Genomic DNA, 18214 nt, shown 5'->3' on the forward strand with positions numbered 1-18214 from the left:
AGAATTGATTTGTGAAAGTGCACTTGATTCGTAGTTAACGTCTTGGAATTATTTGTATAGTTTTGCGATTAAAAAATATGTACAATGGGTGATCGAATTATTAGGAACACTTTGAAATTACCAATTAGTCGAAATTCGGGTCGAGAATTGATTTGTGAAAGTGCACTTGATTTGTAGTTAACGTCTTGAAATTATTTGTATAGTTTTACAATAAAAAAATATATACAATGAGTGATCGAATTATTAGAAATACCTTGAAAGTACCAATTATTCGAAATTCGTCTCGAGAATAGATTTAAAAGTGCACTTGATTCGTAACAACTACTTGCAACCATTTTTAAACTTTTGCGATCAAAAATTACATAGGTGGTAAATATATACAATGGATGATCGAATTATTACGAACACTTTGAAACTACCAATTATTCGAAATTTAGGTCGAGAATAGATTTGAAAATGCACTTGATTCGTAAAAACGTCTTGCATCTATTTTAAAGCTTTTAAGATAAAAAAATATATACATGGCAATATTTGGTAATTTTTTCAAGCTATAATTGAAAGACTTTTGATATTTTTTCGATAGCTTATTTATATTTCTATTTATATATCTTTTCTTATATATTTTTGAAAATACACGAATGTAACTTTCTGGATTGGTATTGCATATGGATACAAAGGGCGGTTTGATGAAATATTCGCATTTATTTTTTTATTGTAGAAGCTTTAAAATAGTTGCAAGATGTTATTACGAATACGGTAATACAGTTTTTGAAAAACGAAAGTATCGTTTTAAGGTCATTTTTCATTTCATTCTTGATCAAACTTCGTAGTTTCGAAGTATTCGTAATAATTTGATCACTGTATGCGCGCGAATTTTCGAAATTAGTGAATCGTGTGCGGTTTGAGTGATTACCAGACTGAGGATTTTATGGATTTATCGTGTATGCAAATTTGAGATGGGTGTTTAAAATATACAGAATATAGAGAAGCTAAAATCGAACCACATTTGATACTTGAATATGCGTTGCATTTTCTATTCGATACTGATCTCTTCGAAAATTATTGTATATTGTAGCTCGATGTTTAAGACACCTTCTACCTGTGCAATTAATGTTCGTCCGATAAAAAAAATAAATTGTAAGCGTGTTTCAAAATTCATCTAGAAAGTGTGATTTAGTCTCCGAAAATATAGCTTTAAAAATATTAGATTCAGGAGTGAAAGTAATAAAGTACGATCGAGTAAAATAATCGTCCTTATTAACGCATATTTGTCTAGGTTAAGAACAAATGAAAAATCATACAATGCTTGAACAGAAACGTATTATGGTTATTAATCGATAACGTAGTACAATAATACAATAATAATTAATCTATCGTTTCTTAAAAGGGACGTATATTCTTCACAAGTTTAACATACTTTGTTATGCTTCTGTAAGCGGTAAACACATAAAATCCACGGTCTATTTATTACATTCGACTAGTAGGAAAGCGATCCAGTCGCGTACAATCCAGAAGTCGCTGGAAGTGCTAAGCACGAGATTCGTATGCAACTGCATTTCGTAACTTAACTTTCACGCTGAGATATGAATCGATAGAAAAAGTTTTCGAAATAACATTGAAAACAAAGTGGGCGTATACAGTCATGCAAACATTTTTCCGAGACCTCGTGATCTTTAAAATAAACGATTCTCGTTTTTCTACACGTGTAAACGTATTTGCCGAAAATGTTACGTTTAAACATTAATTGGGCACGGTTAAATATAATTCCATGTTTCTAACGGTTTCAAAAGTAATGAATCGGCGCGAATAATAAAAGAACATTACTTTTCTTTTATATAGAAATATACTTATTTATATTTCTATTCTAGAAAGTAAGAAGAGTTGAGAATATCAAACTTATCTAGAAGGTATGATTTAGTCTCGGATAATATACCTTTAAAAATATTAGATTTAGGAATGAAAATAATAAAGTACGATCGAGTAAAGTAATCGTCGAAACAACGATTTTTTTTACGAACCAAACAATATTTTATTCGAGAGAAAAGAGATTTTTGAAAAGTATCGTAAAAGAATCAATTCTTTGACTTGACTCGTATGGAAAGAGTTTTCGATGCGTTTTCAATGTAGACGATCCAGACTTAACAGAGAGATCTCCATTCGGGTAAGTTATTCGCAGCGATCCCTCTTTATTATGCGGATGGCAGGTCTATCGTAATTTGTCAAACAAAATAACACGAGAAATGTAGGTGAAAGAACTCGTTCTTTTGCATTCGCTCGTCCGACTTGTGGTAACTGACTCACAGGTAGTCGATTCGCAAATTATTCTCTCTATTTTGGGTAGGTATAATTTTAATAACAGAAGTCGGTCCAACGAAGGACAAAATGGTAGGGACTTTGAAAAAAGATTACCATTATGAAACTGTACTGTGAAAATATTCTAACGTGAAAGAAATTGTAACGAAAAAAATTCCAAAGTAAATAAATTCAATCTATGCGATCGAATGAACAGCTGGTTCAAGTTGAAGTTATAACTATTGCGTATTTTTTGCAACGATTCGTGTCTAAAAAAATCACGAATTCGATCGAGTAACGTTATTAAATTTTCTTTCCGAAGATAGAATTAAACTTTCCATACAATTCAATTGGATATAATGTACAATCAATGTATAAGGCGAATAGACACCATTATCAAACGTTTGCATCACTTTGTTTCATAATTGTCAATTGTTTTAATGAAAACCCGTGTTCCAGAAAGAATGACGTAGACGTCGTGTTAATAGTGCAATGTGGAATGCGGAGTTACGAATTAATCGGTACACCTATTGCTTAGAAATGAACGCGCGTTACATTTATTATATATTTACTTAGAACTGCATTCAATTCGATGGGGATTTTTCTAATGGAAACTCTTCCTCTATTTTCATTACACGACACGACAATTATAAATTTTTCCGCTACACTCGACCGATCGGTATCGACAATTCATTCTGGAAACATCAGACTGAAATTAAGATCATTTTTATGCATTTATGCATTTATGACACCTGCCAGAAGAAATACGCACCAAACGATATCAATGTTACTATATTAGAAAATATTATATCATAAAAATTAATAAAATACATCGCACATTTTTTGTACGTGTTCTCTCTATAATCGTACACCATGAACGCATAGAATTTTTTTTTAATTACGCACACCATCGAAAATACACTATTTCGTACACTGTCGAAACAGTTTACGTTAAGATTATTTCTTGTACTATAGTATGTTATCGTTAATAACCAGTCTACATCGATTCAAAATATACTTTATAAAAATTACGCGAACTCCTCGGGCACATTTCTCGAAGAACCTTTGTCTACCATAGCAAGCGATAATCTGTCATTAATATTAAACGCCATCGAGCAACCGTGGAAGATAAATCCAGATCTCCACGAGTACACTTAAAAAACAATTAACATCGTCGCATTGTTTTCAAATTTTGCTCTGCTTCACGAGCACCATTCACCGTGATCACTCTTTCGACGATTCGAACAATTGAACGGGTTCTCAAGTCTCGAAGATCCTCTGCGAGAACACTGCGGCCATTTTGGAACGCGCGCGAAGAAAACTCGCGGGAATTTTTTCTTTTCTTATCCAAGAATCCACCGTACGATTCTCAAGCTGTTCCTCTTACGTGTATAATTCTCCATGGTTCTCTCGATCGAACTTATAATAAATCCACGAGCTTTGGAGGATTATTATGCGCACCGATCGCTCGTAAATCGCGCTCGATCAGTTACTCCGTTTCCGTTTCTTTTTACTCGATCGATCGTGCACCATTATTCTCGGCAATTAATCACGCGTCATCAATAATTTTCCACGGAAAACCTCCATCCCCCCTTGGTGATCCATTCGCTGACAAATGGAACGCGATCGATCTATTTATCGGTGTGCAACTGATTGTTGCACCATCCTGAGACTTGAACCGGGAACGAACAACGTTTCGCGCTTTGTTTTCGCTTCTCGTCGCAGTATGGTGACCGAAGTCCGACACAGGCGACAACAACCGACCGTGACACAGGTGTGAATGCATTTTTGTCGAGAAATAACACGGGGGTCTCCCCCAACGTAGCCTCCGGGCGAGATACTCAAGGGACTGTTCTTTGTTGACTCCGAAGCGAAACAGAATTTTTTACAATTGCATTTTCACGAAGTCGGTAATCTGGCAGATGTCTCGACCGTAATTATTGGGGCACCTTGTACTTTCTATAAATAAATAGTCAAAAAAGTTTCATCGTAGACGTAATATTTTGATCAACGACGAAACTTTTTCGGTGTCATCTTTTTTCTATTAGTTTTTAAGTATATATAAGATAATTCGATGCAATATTCTGTACTTTTCGTAAATAAATAGTTGAAAACCGTTTCGAGAGAAATATGGTTTTCATCGTAGACGTAATATTTTGATCGATGATAAAACTTTTTCAGTGTCATATTTTTTCTATTATTTTTTAAGTATATATCACACAATTCGACGTAATGTGACGTAAGCTAACATAAATTGACGAAATCCCTTAATAATTCATTCGAATAAATTTACGAGGAATAGTTAGATACTCTTCCTTTGCAACGTAAAATATTAAATGTAAGATTATTGCTTGGAGTTGAGTCTACAAAAATTTTAGATTCACTTCCGGTAAGTATCCTAATACATTTAGATGGAGATGCTTCTCTTGCGATTGTGATCGTTTCTTTTCCTTTTCGAAGGACCATTTCCATTTTGAAGGATCTTTTCCATTTTCAACGACTACAATCGCGAACGATCAAGCATTTCATGCACCACGTACGAACACAAAGATGTTCGTACAGCTACTGTTCGTCCGCGAGAAAAGAGCCAACGAGTGTTTACATCCCCACTCTGGTAGTACACGTTCTACCAGCCTCCCCCACCATCGCGACGCGCGTTGTTCTTATTGGCCACCGGTCGATCCTCGTCATCGTTCTCGGCCAATACCTACAATGGGCGTAACGGTAGGGGAGGTGGTAGACTGTAAACCGGGGCGAGGATGTAAACACTCGTTGGCCTTCTCCTCGCGGACAGATGGTACTCAAGTCGTGCGTAAATATATCTGCAAAATTCTATATTTATTTCCTTTGAAAGAGATTCTTGAAAATTCCGTAACTCGTACCGTACCAGACCAGAATCCCTCTTAGGGTAGGTTATTTTCAGAATGCTGAATTGTTTTCCTTCCGTCGACCTTCCCGCGTAGACATTGACGCCAAGGAACACCGGGATTCGCGAATTTCAAGAAGCGGTTTCCAACGTTGTGTTTCTCCACGGTATTCGCCGAATATGATGCAAATACGTGGTTTCTCGAGGAAACGATGGAGTATTATAGCGAATTGTTTCTATAAATAGTGCTGCCAATTGTTTTTGGAAAGAATCTGGTGCGCCCGGTGAATCCGTGAGCGCAGTATGCAGAAATTTGGCGATTCATCTCGGACGACGATCCAAACATTGTCTGCAGATTGCCACTGTCGTGAGAGAAGTTCGCGTCATTTTTTAATCGCGCGAAGAAGAATTTTGAAAATCGTGGGGATCGATCGAGAGACGAATTGTACGGTTTGGGAAAGTTTCTGTATCGTTGTTAGTCGAGATTACAATTTTCAAGGTTTAAAGTGAATTCAAATAAAGCACTGTGCTGGGAAACAATTTTTCCAACGATATTTGTATCGTTGGATGATTGTAATACGTCATATTGGAAAAGTAATAAAAATATGAAAATGTTGAGTTAGGGGTAAAGTAGCAAGATGGAGTACTATAGAGTAATATGGAGAACAATAGAGTATAATATGGAGTACTATAGAGTAATATGGAGAACAATAGAATATAATATGGAGTAATAAATAGTGTACAATTTTGTAGAGTAATGTGTATAATAATATGGCATACGTGAAATAGTAGGAGAATAATATAAGCGTAGAAAGTCGTATAATGTACGTTACTTTTGTGCTAATGTATCACCACATGTTGGTAAAATTGATGTGTTTACTTCTCGTTAACACATGCACTCAAACTTTCGCGGGCCACTGTACTCCTGCAATTGATTAGTATGTTTTGCAGGAGCTCTCATATTTCTACCCAGAGCGGTTGAAAATAAACCTTGACTTTGTGAAACGGTTTCTTCGGAAACCGGACCATCGCGATTTCGCGCTACAAATGATTGAAATGGAAAATAAAAAGGGGAAACAAACGGATAGAAATAATATCAATGAAAAGTGTTTAATTCCAGTTTCTTTTCCTACGACGAATCGATTTTATCTTCGCTCTTCCTTTATCAAAGCCGACTGAAAATAGATCGACAAATAGAGATTAACGCGTAACGTAGTTTCCCACGAAGCGTACAATTCGCGTGATTTCACATATGAACAAGTTGTTCCGATTGGGAAAAATCGATCGAATCCTTCGAAGCGAGTGATCCCGTCACCGGTGTTACGTAGACGTGATTCATATCGATTGTGTAAACAATGAGTAGTTGAAACCCCGGTGTATTGACTCCTGCAATATTTACAATGTGTAAACAAGCGTTTGATTAGGTATATTTAGAATTTGCAAGTCAACTAGCGTTGGCGTGACTCAGAAATTTCAGTGCGATCCTTAATAAGCGAGGACGTGGATTGTGCTTCTTGAACGAGCAAAGTGGTTTTAACTCGTTCGAGCCAATCCGGTAGCAAACTTCCTCGAACTTCGTCTTTCGGGAAGCGAGCGTTAATCCTCCAATAATTGTTTGGAGGAGCTGTCTCTGAAATCGGATAAAAGTCCCTTGCAATGATTTTCTCGTGTCAAAAGCACTTAAAACTGTTTACGTGCAATTTTCACGTTAATTTAAAACATCCTCGTGATCTCGATAACGGTGACAACTCTCGTCGATTTCTTCTTCTTCGAATAATTGTAACGATTTTCAGTTTGACTGTAACTGGAACGGAACGTTGTGCAATTTTCACATTAAATTAAAATATCCTCGTAATCTTGATAACAGTGATATCTCTCGTTGATTTCAGTAATTGTAATGATTTTCAATTGGATTGTAACTCAAATAGAATGTGGTGCAATATTCACATTAATTTAAAACATCCTCGTGATCTGGATAACAGTGATATCTCTCGTCGATTTCCCTTTGTTTAAGTAATTCTAACGATTATCAGTTGGATTGTAACTGGAATAGAACGTCATGCAATTTTCACGTTAATTTAAAACATTCTCGTGATCTCGATAACAGTGATAACTCTCGTCGATTTCCCCTTGTTTGAGTAATTGTAACGATGTTCAGTCGGATTGTAACTCGAGTAGAATGTCGTGCAAGTAAGTTCTGCCATACTTTGAATTTTAATGTTAATGGAATTAACATAACTCTGTTCGGAATAATAATTTACGATTCTGACTCGTTTTTTGCTACCAGGATGCAAGAACATTTTCTAGCGATTAATAAAATACTCGAACGTTCGTTACTTGTCATCATTACTGTGACAGATTTTCGGTGCAACAGATGTTTACGTTATTCTGTGTTATCGATGGATTTACCAATACGGCCGATGCAGGGAACCCTGCCATAATAAAAATTATTATTCAACGAATCCGGTTTGCGTTAACACGATTTAAAATTATTCTCTAATAAATTCACAGACACGAAAAAAGGAGAACCTTCAGTGTGAACGGAACAAGAAAAACTGGGAGATGTGAAACATGTGTTGGCGTTTACCAGAACCCTGCTTTCGTAGATTTCGTAGGACAAATTTCAAAAGATACTGCCTCACTTTCGATCTCGCTCAAGGCACGGTTCTTATAATGTGTGGTTTTCCCCGATGAGACACCATAACCGAAGATTCGCTTTCACGGCCGATGCGAGAACCGTTCAATGGTTTTTGTCGAGGGCTCGACGATGACGTAAAGGACGACGATGCCGAAGAGAGAAATCTGTTCAAAGGAATCGTGACGCATCAAAATTAAAAGACATAAGTATCTATGATACCTTACAACATGATATACAGTAGACCCGTTTTAACCGCCATTTTTAAACATTTTTTAACATTCTCATTAACATCATATACAGACCAGTGACCAGTGGAAAAATTATCGACACATTCCGTGACGTTCACTTTGCTTCGAACGAATCTACTTCTCGTCGTATTGATCGTTATTATTAATCTTATTTTCTACTGGATCGTCAACAAATAACCAATCTAAACGTGGATTTTAGGAAGAAACGTCCCTTGGTGGAGTCAGAGCGATTCAAAGTTATCCCGTAGCACGATAATGCTACCGAAACGATAAAGATAGAACAGAAAGTCCTTCCTCGCTTTCAGAGTATCAACTGTTTGGACAATAGGCAATACGATTCGAAAGGACAGCGCTGCAAACATTATAATAATACGAACGAATATCTCGACGATTATTTCGCATCCAAGAAATCTGTATTTTCCCAACGTGGAGTTCACTGCAAGCTAGAAAGATTAAAGGAAGATCATAGAAATCGGAAGATTGTATTTTAACTAAAAGAAATATTGTAATTACAATATTTAACTGACCGGATAAGTATTTGGTACTTACCGATCGATTTATCGACCACAAAATTTTGCCCAAGATTTCTCTGTATTCTTGCACGGTACTTCTTACGTGTTCCTCTTTTATTGTAATGTGTGTCACGAAATAATACGTGTAAGATAAGGGTATTCCCCTCCTACTTGCGATCCACGTTAGAGTGCAATGGTTTGATCGATACTTCTGACAAATTTTACAAGACGTCCAAATATCATTGTGTCGATAATTCCTTCACTTTACGCATTTGCTCGCTATTAGTCACCGACGACGACAATAAAACGCTCGACGTCCCGAGAATTAAGTTTTCTCGATCGAGATTCCGGCTCGAAGATTTTCGTGGAATCTTCCCGAGCATCGCTGTTCACGTGCCGATCATTTTGACGGGACGTGGAGTTCCTCGGCCGAAAACTGGCTGCGCTATCGTGAAGCGAGCTCACGACTATTCGAACGATAGCTTATCCTAACATTGCTCCAACCGTATAGGCAGTTCGTAAGTTAATAATTTCGTTCTCGAAAGATGAATAGGTGGTTTTCCAACGATCCAACGGTGACACGTGACTGTAAAACGAAGAAACATTTATTAAAAATTATTTACTTCAAGATTATTGTTCTTTGTGGTATACAATTCGTGCAACTTGATCACGAAGTAACTCGTTAAAATTGATAATCTCGGGTCTTGTTTAATCATTCTGAATATCCTTCGTCGCAAAGCGCGCCGATTATGTAAATTGAATTACAAATGGCAATTAACACTTATTCAAAGACGTGTTTGGCTGTTATTTAAAGACTCGTGACCCGTTCGTTCATTCTGAGAAAGTTGTAATTAAAGTCAAGGCATTCTTTGAGTTCGAGAGCAGAAGTAGGATAGATTGATGATTGTATTTCTCAGTTACTTAACACTTCTTTTTGGTACGGCTTCTTTTCGTGCAGATCGGACGCCGATTTTAGTCGGTTGAAAGGAAACAGAAAGATTTATGAATAATAAAATCGTGAAATAAAAAGTTTACCGTCATGTCGATACATGTGTGTAGCTGATAATGTAACTGGATGTTATTTAGTTGACACTCTGATGCTCGCTGTCACGAATATCTTACACCTTTGGTCGCTACGTCACCAACCACTCGACTTATTCATTTTATTTAATACGATTTTTTTCGCGAACTTTGATATTTCTGTAGTTTTATTCCACGATTAAAGTACGACTGCCCGAATCGAAACTCACTTTCAAAGATTCGGTTGCATTGCGAACTCTCACGAAAATTACAGATAGTACTCTTGTTTCTCATTCGAAAGAGAATCTCCACGATTCGTAATTACGTTACATCTTTTCGAATTTGTTCTTCGGATCGTTCCGCAAGAACTATGGAAAAACTTTGAATTCTACTATATCAACGCCAACGAAATTTTCCGGATAGTAAGTCGATTGAACATCGATGAGAAGTTTTTGTTTACAATTCTGAATTTCACAGAGTTTGAAACGTGTAGCAATGGTTGCAGAAGGAATTCTCCACGATTGAAAATTATAACAGCTGATTTGTAATTGTTTTCTTCCACCTGTAAACCGAACATGGAAAAGTTTTGAATTCCAAAAACACGATCCTTAAAATAGATAGATTAAAATTGCTATAGAAAATTTTTAGTTTAAAGATAGAAGATTAAAAATTTAATATTTTTAAATTTATACAATACAAACCTGTAAGATTCAACGTGAAAGGAAATGTTTTCTCCGACTTAGCTCGGTTACAAATAATTATAGTAATAATTGTCACAATGATTGTAACGAAGCAATTTTATTACTCGAATTCATCGTTAGGGATAAAAGTCACTTCGCGATCGGGAATCACGAGAGATCAAAGTTTCATCCTGGAAAGAAATCTTCGATTTCTCTAATTATCCACTCGAGTCGTCCCCCTGTGTGTTTCGTGGGAACGTCGATCGATAAAATTCCAAAAAAACGTCACGTTTCGAAGATAAAGTCTGAAAAAGATAGATATTTACGTGAGGCTTTCGTTTCGTTCGAAATTATCTCATCAAACTATAAATCTAACGTCGAGTCTCTTGATCCTCGATGAATTCGTCAAATTATCTGCTATCCGTGGTCCGATCTGATATTAGTAGAAAAATTCCGCACATTTCGTAGCTGGTAAATACGTTCGGTTCTGCCCCCAACTTCGATAACAGCGAAACACTCAAATTCGAACGTACCAAGTGTTCTATTTTCCTCTCGCGTTTCTTTCTTCGTTCTCGTTATCTGAAATTATCTTGATAGTGGCGATCGAACGTGGCAAAACTCACCTATTATCGAAAATAAAATAACGTAAACAATGATCATCGAATCGAAAAGTGTTTAAAAAAGATACAAATCGTAGGTGTAAATTTAGGAAGTCGTAATACCGACGAAAATAGAGAGAGAATCACTTCGATCCAAAGCTATTAAGGCTTGATATTGTCTCTTAATGTTGAATAAATGGAAAATGTGGAAAGGTCAACCGATGACATTTTTGTCGAAGGGAAATAGGGACGAGCCGGTGTATAGTTAACGATGACGTTTCAACGCGTTTGCGACGAGTTTAAGCATCCATGGTACAATATGATAATTCCTCGATGAATATTTGATTTTCGTGCAAGATTAAAAGAAGTTAACCGTTAAATGTCGATTGGGTCCGAAGTTCGAGCGATGCTCGCAAATTCGACGGATTAATTTGTAACAAATAACGGAAATTCGTTCCAATCTCGAAGATGTCGATTAATCTTGATAAACGGTAACGAGTAATAACGCGAACGTTCGCGTGTGATCAATTACGGTGATTCGAATTCTCTCGATCGCAGGGAGAAATAGGTTTCTTTAACTGTTTAATCGGATGCAAATATATTTGGTCGAGATCGGATACCATTCCGTATTTTATAATAGTTTCTCGAGAAGTGAAGTCTCTCGTTTCATAGAACGAGAGGAAAATTTAGGTCAGTTTGTTGGGTGATAAAACGACGACGTTGGTATTCAAGATCTACGATCCTTACACGGGAGAATTCCTAGAAAAGTTCAATGAAAAATGTGAAACATCGTTTTGAAACTTGACCTGGTCCGAAGTTCTTCGTTTGCGTGCCAGGTAAGAAAGAATTCGAAAATGTCGATAGCTTACTATTAAGTTAAACCCTGTTGAATTAATAGGGACAAGCGCGTCGCAATATTTTCCGCCGAAGGAATGTAGTTTAACTTTGAAACGAATAAAATTGTATTTAATTTTTCTTTCATTAAAGGAGCTAAAGATATTAATTAAATACAAGTCCTTGTGTTCGTGCAAGGATCGATTTCTTTTTTTTTTATCACGAATTGGTTATCTTAATCAGTAATTACCGTGTCAATTCGATGAAATTGAAATTAACGTAAAGTAATCGTACTTACTGGGTAAAGGAAGTAAATACTCGAGTTACGCGGATTCGTAGATTTGCGATCGTATCTCTAATTACATACGTGAACATATTTGGCATGTGTGTACGTAGCCACATATTAAATAAAGTTTTCTTCTCGGCAATTTTTCTTTCGATAAAGGATCTCTTTAACTCTACTTAACTTTCGCAACGAAGACAATAAAAGTTGAAGAATTCCGTTTCAAAACGATATTACGCAATAATTGTAACTAATTTATAAGTAAAGGCGATTCGAACACTTGACGATCGTAAATTATATAAGTACTTTTGTTCTCTTGGCATTATAACCATACGGTAAGTAAAAATACCATATTAAATGACCTTCGTTAACGAAGGTTATGTATCACCGAATTGCCATCATCTACAAATAAATCGTGTTCACTGTTAACCGTCCACATGGAAATATTCAATTTTCATCTAAAACAATATTTTCACTGTATATTCTACTGGATCCATACAAGTGAAACATCCTGTATGGCTTAAATGACGTGGTTGTGGCATTAATGTGAGAATATCTAAACATCACTCCACGTGTTAACACGTTGCATCAACAAGCGAACACGTTGTTTCCCAGTACACGATACAAGTGTGCGAGTTTGGCGTCACGGGGCGTGTAATAATGGCTAGTTTACTTGGAAATCAGCGTTGCGATATTGAAAATGCCCTAAGCCCTTATCTTTTCCGCACCAGCTAATATACGGCCGACAAAACGTTTGCAGAAAAAAAATTCATACCCAGTTTGCTCTTTAACGACGAATCAATAAATATATTCGCTCAGCGCCAAGATCTATCTATGTATATATCTATTATACTCGGAAAGACACACGTATACACTACATAGAAATCGCGAATGCGCACGAACGTTGGCACGCGTGTAAATAATGTTATATCAGCTTTATACAGTGTATGTGTTGGGATTTGTTACTCGGTCAACTTGAAGACGAAGTGCCGGTAAACAAAATCACGTGACTGTAATACAATCGTATTGGTAGGACGCTACTCTTCGAATAAACACAGATGCAATAAAGTTTACACGTGTCACCGTTTATGTACACGTTTTAGCTTCTTTCCAAATGTTCAATATTTGTTAGAATCTTTTAATGAAAGTTCTATCGTCGAATTTCCAATCTTTCACCTACGCGTTGAGCCTACGATACATCCCTGGAACAAAAGAACGTGACGACACAATGGACCAATGGAATTTTGATCACGTGGCGATCTGTTTACATCCATTTCAGTTTTAAGGTGACCGAATAGTAAATACGTTCAGGGCATGACTCGACGACAAAGAATATTCGATATTCGGTTCTATGAACCGTATTCTTCTAACAATAAATCATCAATATTGATTTTCATAATGTGCTCTCATTCTCTCACTGGAATGCATTACATTCCAGTAAAGATGTATAATACGTGCATAGTATTATAACGAGGCCATGAAGACGGATAGACCCCGCGAATTTTTGCTTCGAGCAATGGCATAATTCTTCGATACCTTAACTCTTTGAACGAATAAAATTATGCTAGTATTGAAGATATGTCAAGCTCGTTTCATTAACTCGTCTATAGAAAATTTATGGGTTAGTTTGCTGTCGCTTTTATAGCCTCATATAACATGCATCGTTCATTATCCAACAATCACAGGTAAGTTTTGAATTTGCAACAATGATTTATTTAAACTAATAAACTTGTAGAAGTGTTGTACCATCTAACGTTAATCTATTAGTACTAATTTGCATAGTTTCCTATATCTCAAAAATAATGATGATTTATATCTCAAATTTCGATTTTGAATGGATTATTTCATATGTATAAGACTGAAGAATTTAGAAATGGATATTTTTTTTAATATATCAGTTTCTTATGACATTTGCGTCACAAATGAAAGAAGATTAATAGATTGCATTAATTTCACGTTCTACGGGTATCATTAATTCCAACACACGATTAATCGATCTACTAATATTATAACCAGGAAAACTCAAGCTTTGCTTGGTCAACGATTTTGTATGTATATGTTATTTCTCTTTCGAGCAGAGAAACTTGAATGAATGGTTACTAGAAAATGGAACGAATTGATCGCCAATTCACATATTACAATGCACAATGATAAGCCGTCCAAGTTTCTCTTGCGTTACACAATGTTTTTACTCTTCATGATGCAATGGTGCGTTTACCTCTACAATGTATCTAAAATAATGTGACAAGAAGTGATCGCATATAATTCGGCTATATATGTACGCTCATTACCGTGGGGAAAAGGGGTTGATCATCGGAACTAGGTTAGTTTCCATTTTATATTTGTAGCAATCTTACGTAATATTTGTTGCCACTACAATATTATCGTGTTAATATACAAAATAGTTGGAAGGTTTCTTACCATAAGTATATAGATTCATAATATCTAATAATCTAAAAACTTTTAATAGATTCACTACACATAACCGTGGTCTCGCTGTGAAACCTTGTGTATACTAATTATAGAATTTATTAATGTTCGTTACTTTGGTTTAAAGATGGACAAAAGTCATATATGTAGTGATATTGTTAAATTTTTATTTGTTTGTTGTGATACATTCAATTTTATGATTCCAATTTTAATTTTTACCCAACGAGTCACGGATAAAAAGTTGTTTATCTTTTATTCGTTATTCAAAACTTTAACCTAAAACAAGACCAAAACGGCACATTATATTACAACATGGACAAATATAGATCCGTATTTAATGAGATAAAATGTGCTTAAAGTCCCTCTATATACATAGCTCAGAGCCAAAGAATATATGAATAATAATTATATGTAGGCAGAAAAATATACGTCCGTTTTTGGTTCAATGCGTTATACATAAAACGATTTTCAGACGCATTTACGTACTTTATACGAAGCAATTGATTGGTCGATCGATTTTAAAGTATAATAAATTACAGGCGCCTCTGTACAATTGCGTTGTGTATCTCATTCTGATGTTTGTGATTTTCAGAAATTGTTACATTTATCTTCGCTTTTCGTGTAATCATTTGCAAGAAAGTAGTGCAGTGAAATTTCAAGTGTCTCGTTTCGCCTGTATGATTCGAGATTAGATACAGAGTCGTCATGATCATGATTTCACCTACTGATGTAACATTGGAAAACCCTGAAATATAGTTAATATCTACTTTGAACCAAGGAAGTGGATTTCATTTTCAAAACAATGTGAAAACAAAATAATTTCGTTCTCGTTTGAACGCGAACAAGACGAAGTATCGTTATTGTTGTCCCGAAGTCACGTATTACGGTGAAAAAAAGACGGCTGTAAGTGGAATCTCGGATCAGAGGTTAAGTCAGTTGTACACAGTTTTGAAAAAAGTTCTTAAGGTAAATTTTTTAAATGATTTTTAAAGTTATAAGTTTCTTCCGATAAAAACAAAAATTTTTTTTACAGTCCGTACAGAATCATTCAAAACTAAAAGTTGACTGTTTTTCATCGATTCCTGTTTTAAAGTCAATTGATAAAGTTTGGTGATCTTGAAGTTGCACGCTGGAGCGTAACACCTGTATAAGACGAATCGAAGGTTTAGATAATTTCATTAGGAGTACGAAGAAACATAGATTGCCGACGTTTCCAGGATTTTTGTGGAAAATTCTATTTTTAGCAAGGCCGTCAATGTTTTTCCGCGGCCGATGCGCTCGAAACTCAAACATTGAAGTAGGACAAGGAGCGATTAGCTAGCGCAAAAAGCGATCGACGTCGACGCGAACTACGTCATGATTTTTTACTCCCGGCTGATAATCATCGACTCTTCCATCCGAGATTAGAACGCAATGACTCGATACTTTTTAGCCGCGTTACGCGCCACCGCAATGAGATTCCGCGTTACGTCACACATTGCGAGCGCGATCGTTCCATCCACATTTTATCGAACGTGCGGCGAAAATGAATAAAAAATTAAAGGTTGTACCTACATGGATAAAAGTTACGAACAGGGGACAAAAGTTAAATAACTTTTTATCCGTTGTTCTGTAAATAAAAATTTATCAATTTTCTGCATCTTCTTCTCGTTTTTCGATGTTTGTCGAATTAAGTAATTGTATCGAATCGAGACTTTCAATTTGAACTTTTATCCTATGAAAGCGATTCTGCGAACACCCGTCTTATTTTTCAACGAAAGCTTATGAACTGTGTCTTCGGATGAAATCATCCATTAACGGAAGTAGATACGTGTTTTATTTTTTTGATTAATAATTTTTCATTCAATTCGTACCGTAACGAGACGAGAAATGGGAATCATCGACGAACGATACGAAGATGTAGCTGAAATTAGTTCAGTTAGTTTGCTACGAGTAAAACAAAAACGGGTTCTAGATGGATGTGTAACGATCGAGGAACGTTGAGCTAGACGATCCTATCGGGTCCATAAAGAAGAGTTTCTCCACGGACTATGCGCGATACGTGAAAATTAAGATCACTGGAAGCTAGGCTAGCCATCGTGCATGGAATTTGGATCGTCAATGAACTCTGAGCTCGATTCCACTTCACGAGTGTGACGATACGGTGAACATTCACTGACGATCGTACGGTATAAACTTTATTTCTCTTTTCTGAACGGAAGAAGGAAATGCTACCGACGAGTGCTTCGTTCGATTCGGAATATAAACAAATCTAATTACAAATAAGAGTCTGAGCTGACAGCCTAGTAAAATTTTTATGTAACATAATTCAAATTCGTTCTATAACTGTTATTCTTTTTTATTGTTGATTCAAGTTCATCGAAACTTTTTTTTTTAGGTAAATGTTACTCATCCCCGATCAAGAGTACATCATTGAATCATCGAGCGTTGAATGAACCGAACCCGTGGGTGGTTTGATGAGGCAATATTCCCAAATCGGCTCCTCTATCGTTAAATCGACTATATATAAATTGAGAAACTCATTTAAAGAGTGGGTTACGTTTATTTTTACAAATCACTGGACTGGAAACTGCTCAATGTTCAACCGTTAAAACGAAAAAGAATTCGTGGAATTGGCGTAATTAATTATAGATCGTTAACATTGCCGGTGAAGTAATATCGTTCCGGAAATTTCTACGGCGATGGATCGAAACATTTTTTTGTTTCCGGTAGAAAGAAATTTTCTCGATAGTTTCTCGTCCAATTTCCGAGAACTGGTCTCCCCCTTTATGCGACACGGTGATTCTCTCGTTACACATTCAAGTGCATCGGCAATTTTTTTATTGGATCAAAAGGGAAACATATGGAAGCGATAGGAAACAATCTAATTGGACGGTGAATGTTTTATGCAAACTGATATTGATAGGTACATGACTAGGCAATCGTAATTGAATGGACGTTTAAAGGCTTCGATAAATATGATCTACCGTTCGACAGCTGACGACACGTATAATTAAATCTGAAATTTATGTTTCGTGATTTGCGTGACACGTTATAGATATCGGAACATACGCGATTAAATATTTACAATATAAAGAAAACAGTGATATTGTCACATCTGCAATAACCGCGAAAGACTAATACCTTTCTGATAATTCCATGAGATATCTGCAACATTAATATTGCTCTCGTGAGCCACGATAACACACACCACGAGTCTCGATGCAATTTCATTGTCGTTGTTAGTCATCTTTTCATTTACGCAATAAATGAAACTAATCGAAACAAATTAAATGTTCCAATTTTACACGTTGTTCTCGATTAAAAATCAAGAACTGGACGGAAAAATGAATATTAAACATCAAACATTTCAGAATTTCATTGCACTTTCGATTTTTCATTTAACTCATTTTAATATACAAGTATTTTTTTTTAATAAAAAAAAACGATTCGTCAATAATAACAAATCCTGCCCCTTTCATTTGCAATATATTTTTTTGCTCGGTTACATTTCAACTAGATTAATCCTAACGATGAAAACGTATTTTCAAAATTCCTAACAATTTATAATACGTTCAATAGAAAGAAATTTTCTTGTCCAAATATGTATCAGTTACACAATTAAACATATTCTCTACAAAGATATCACGCTGTTGACCTTCTACTGTTACTAATTACCATTTATAAAAATCATTGATTATATATTATTTCTGTTCTACAGGCACCTTTGGCGACAGGAGAAGAATTACGAAGGGCAAAGTAAACGGTATATTCAGTGCTAGAAAACGGAGAGAAAAGGATGAGTAAGAAGCAATCTTAACGGCGGAATGGGA

At 35.8% G+C, this 18214-nt stretch overlaps 1 long non-coding RNA gene across 1 annotated transcript; it reads left to right on the forward strand.

Annotated features, from left to right (window-relative positions):
* Positions 1-15005: 15005 nt before the first annotated feature.
* Positions 15006-15999, forward strand: LOC143144300 (uncharacterized). Its single transcript, XR_012991391.1, has 3 exons — positions 15006-15368; positions 15436-15565; positions 15647-15999. It is a non-coding gene; the product is annotated as an uncharacterized LOC143144300 (long non-coding RNA).
* Positions 16000-18214: the final 2215 nt, after the last annotated feature.

Source organism: Ptiloglossa arizonensis, chromosome 3 (assembly GCF_051014685.1).
Source record: "Ptiloglossa arizonensis isolate GNS036 chromosome 3, iyPtiAriz1_principal, whole genome shotgun sequence".
Lineage (NCBI taxonomy): Eukaryota > Metazoa > Arthropoda > Insecta > Hymenoptera > Colletidae > Ptiloglossa > Ptiloglossa arizonensis.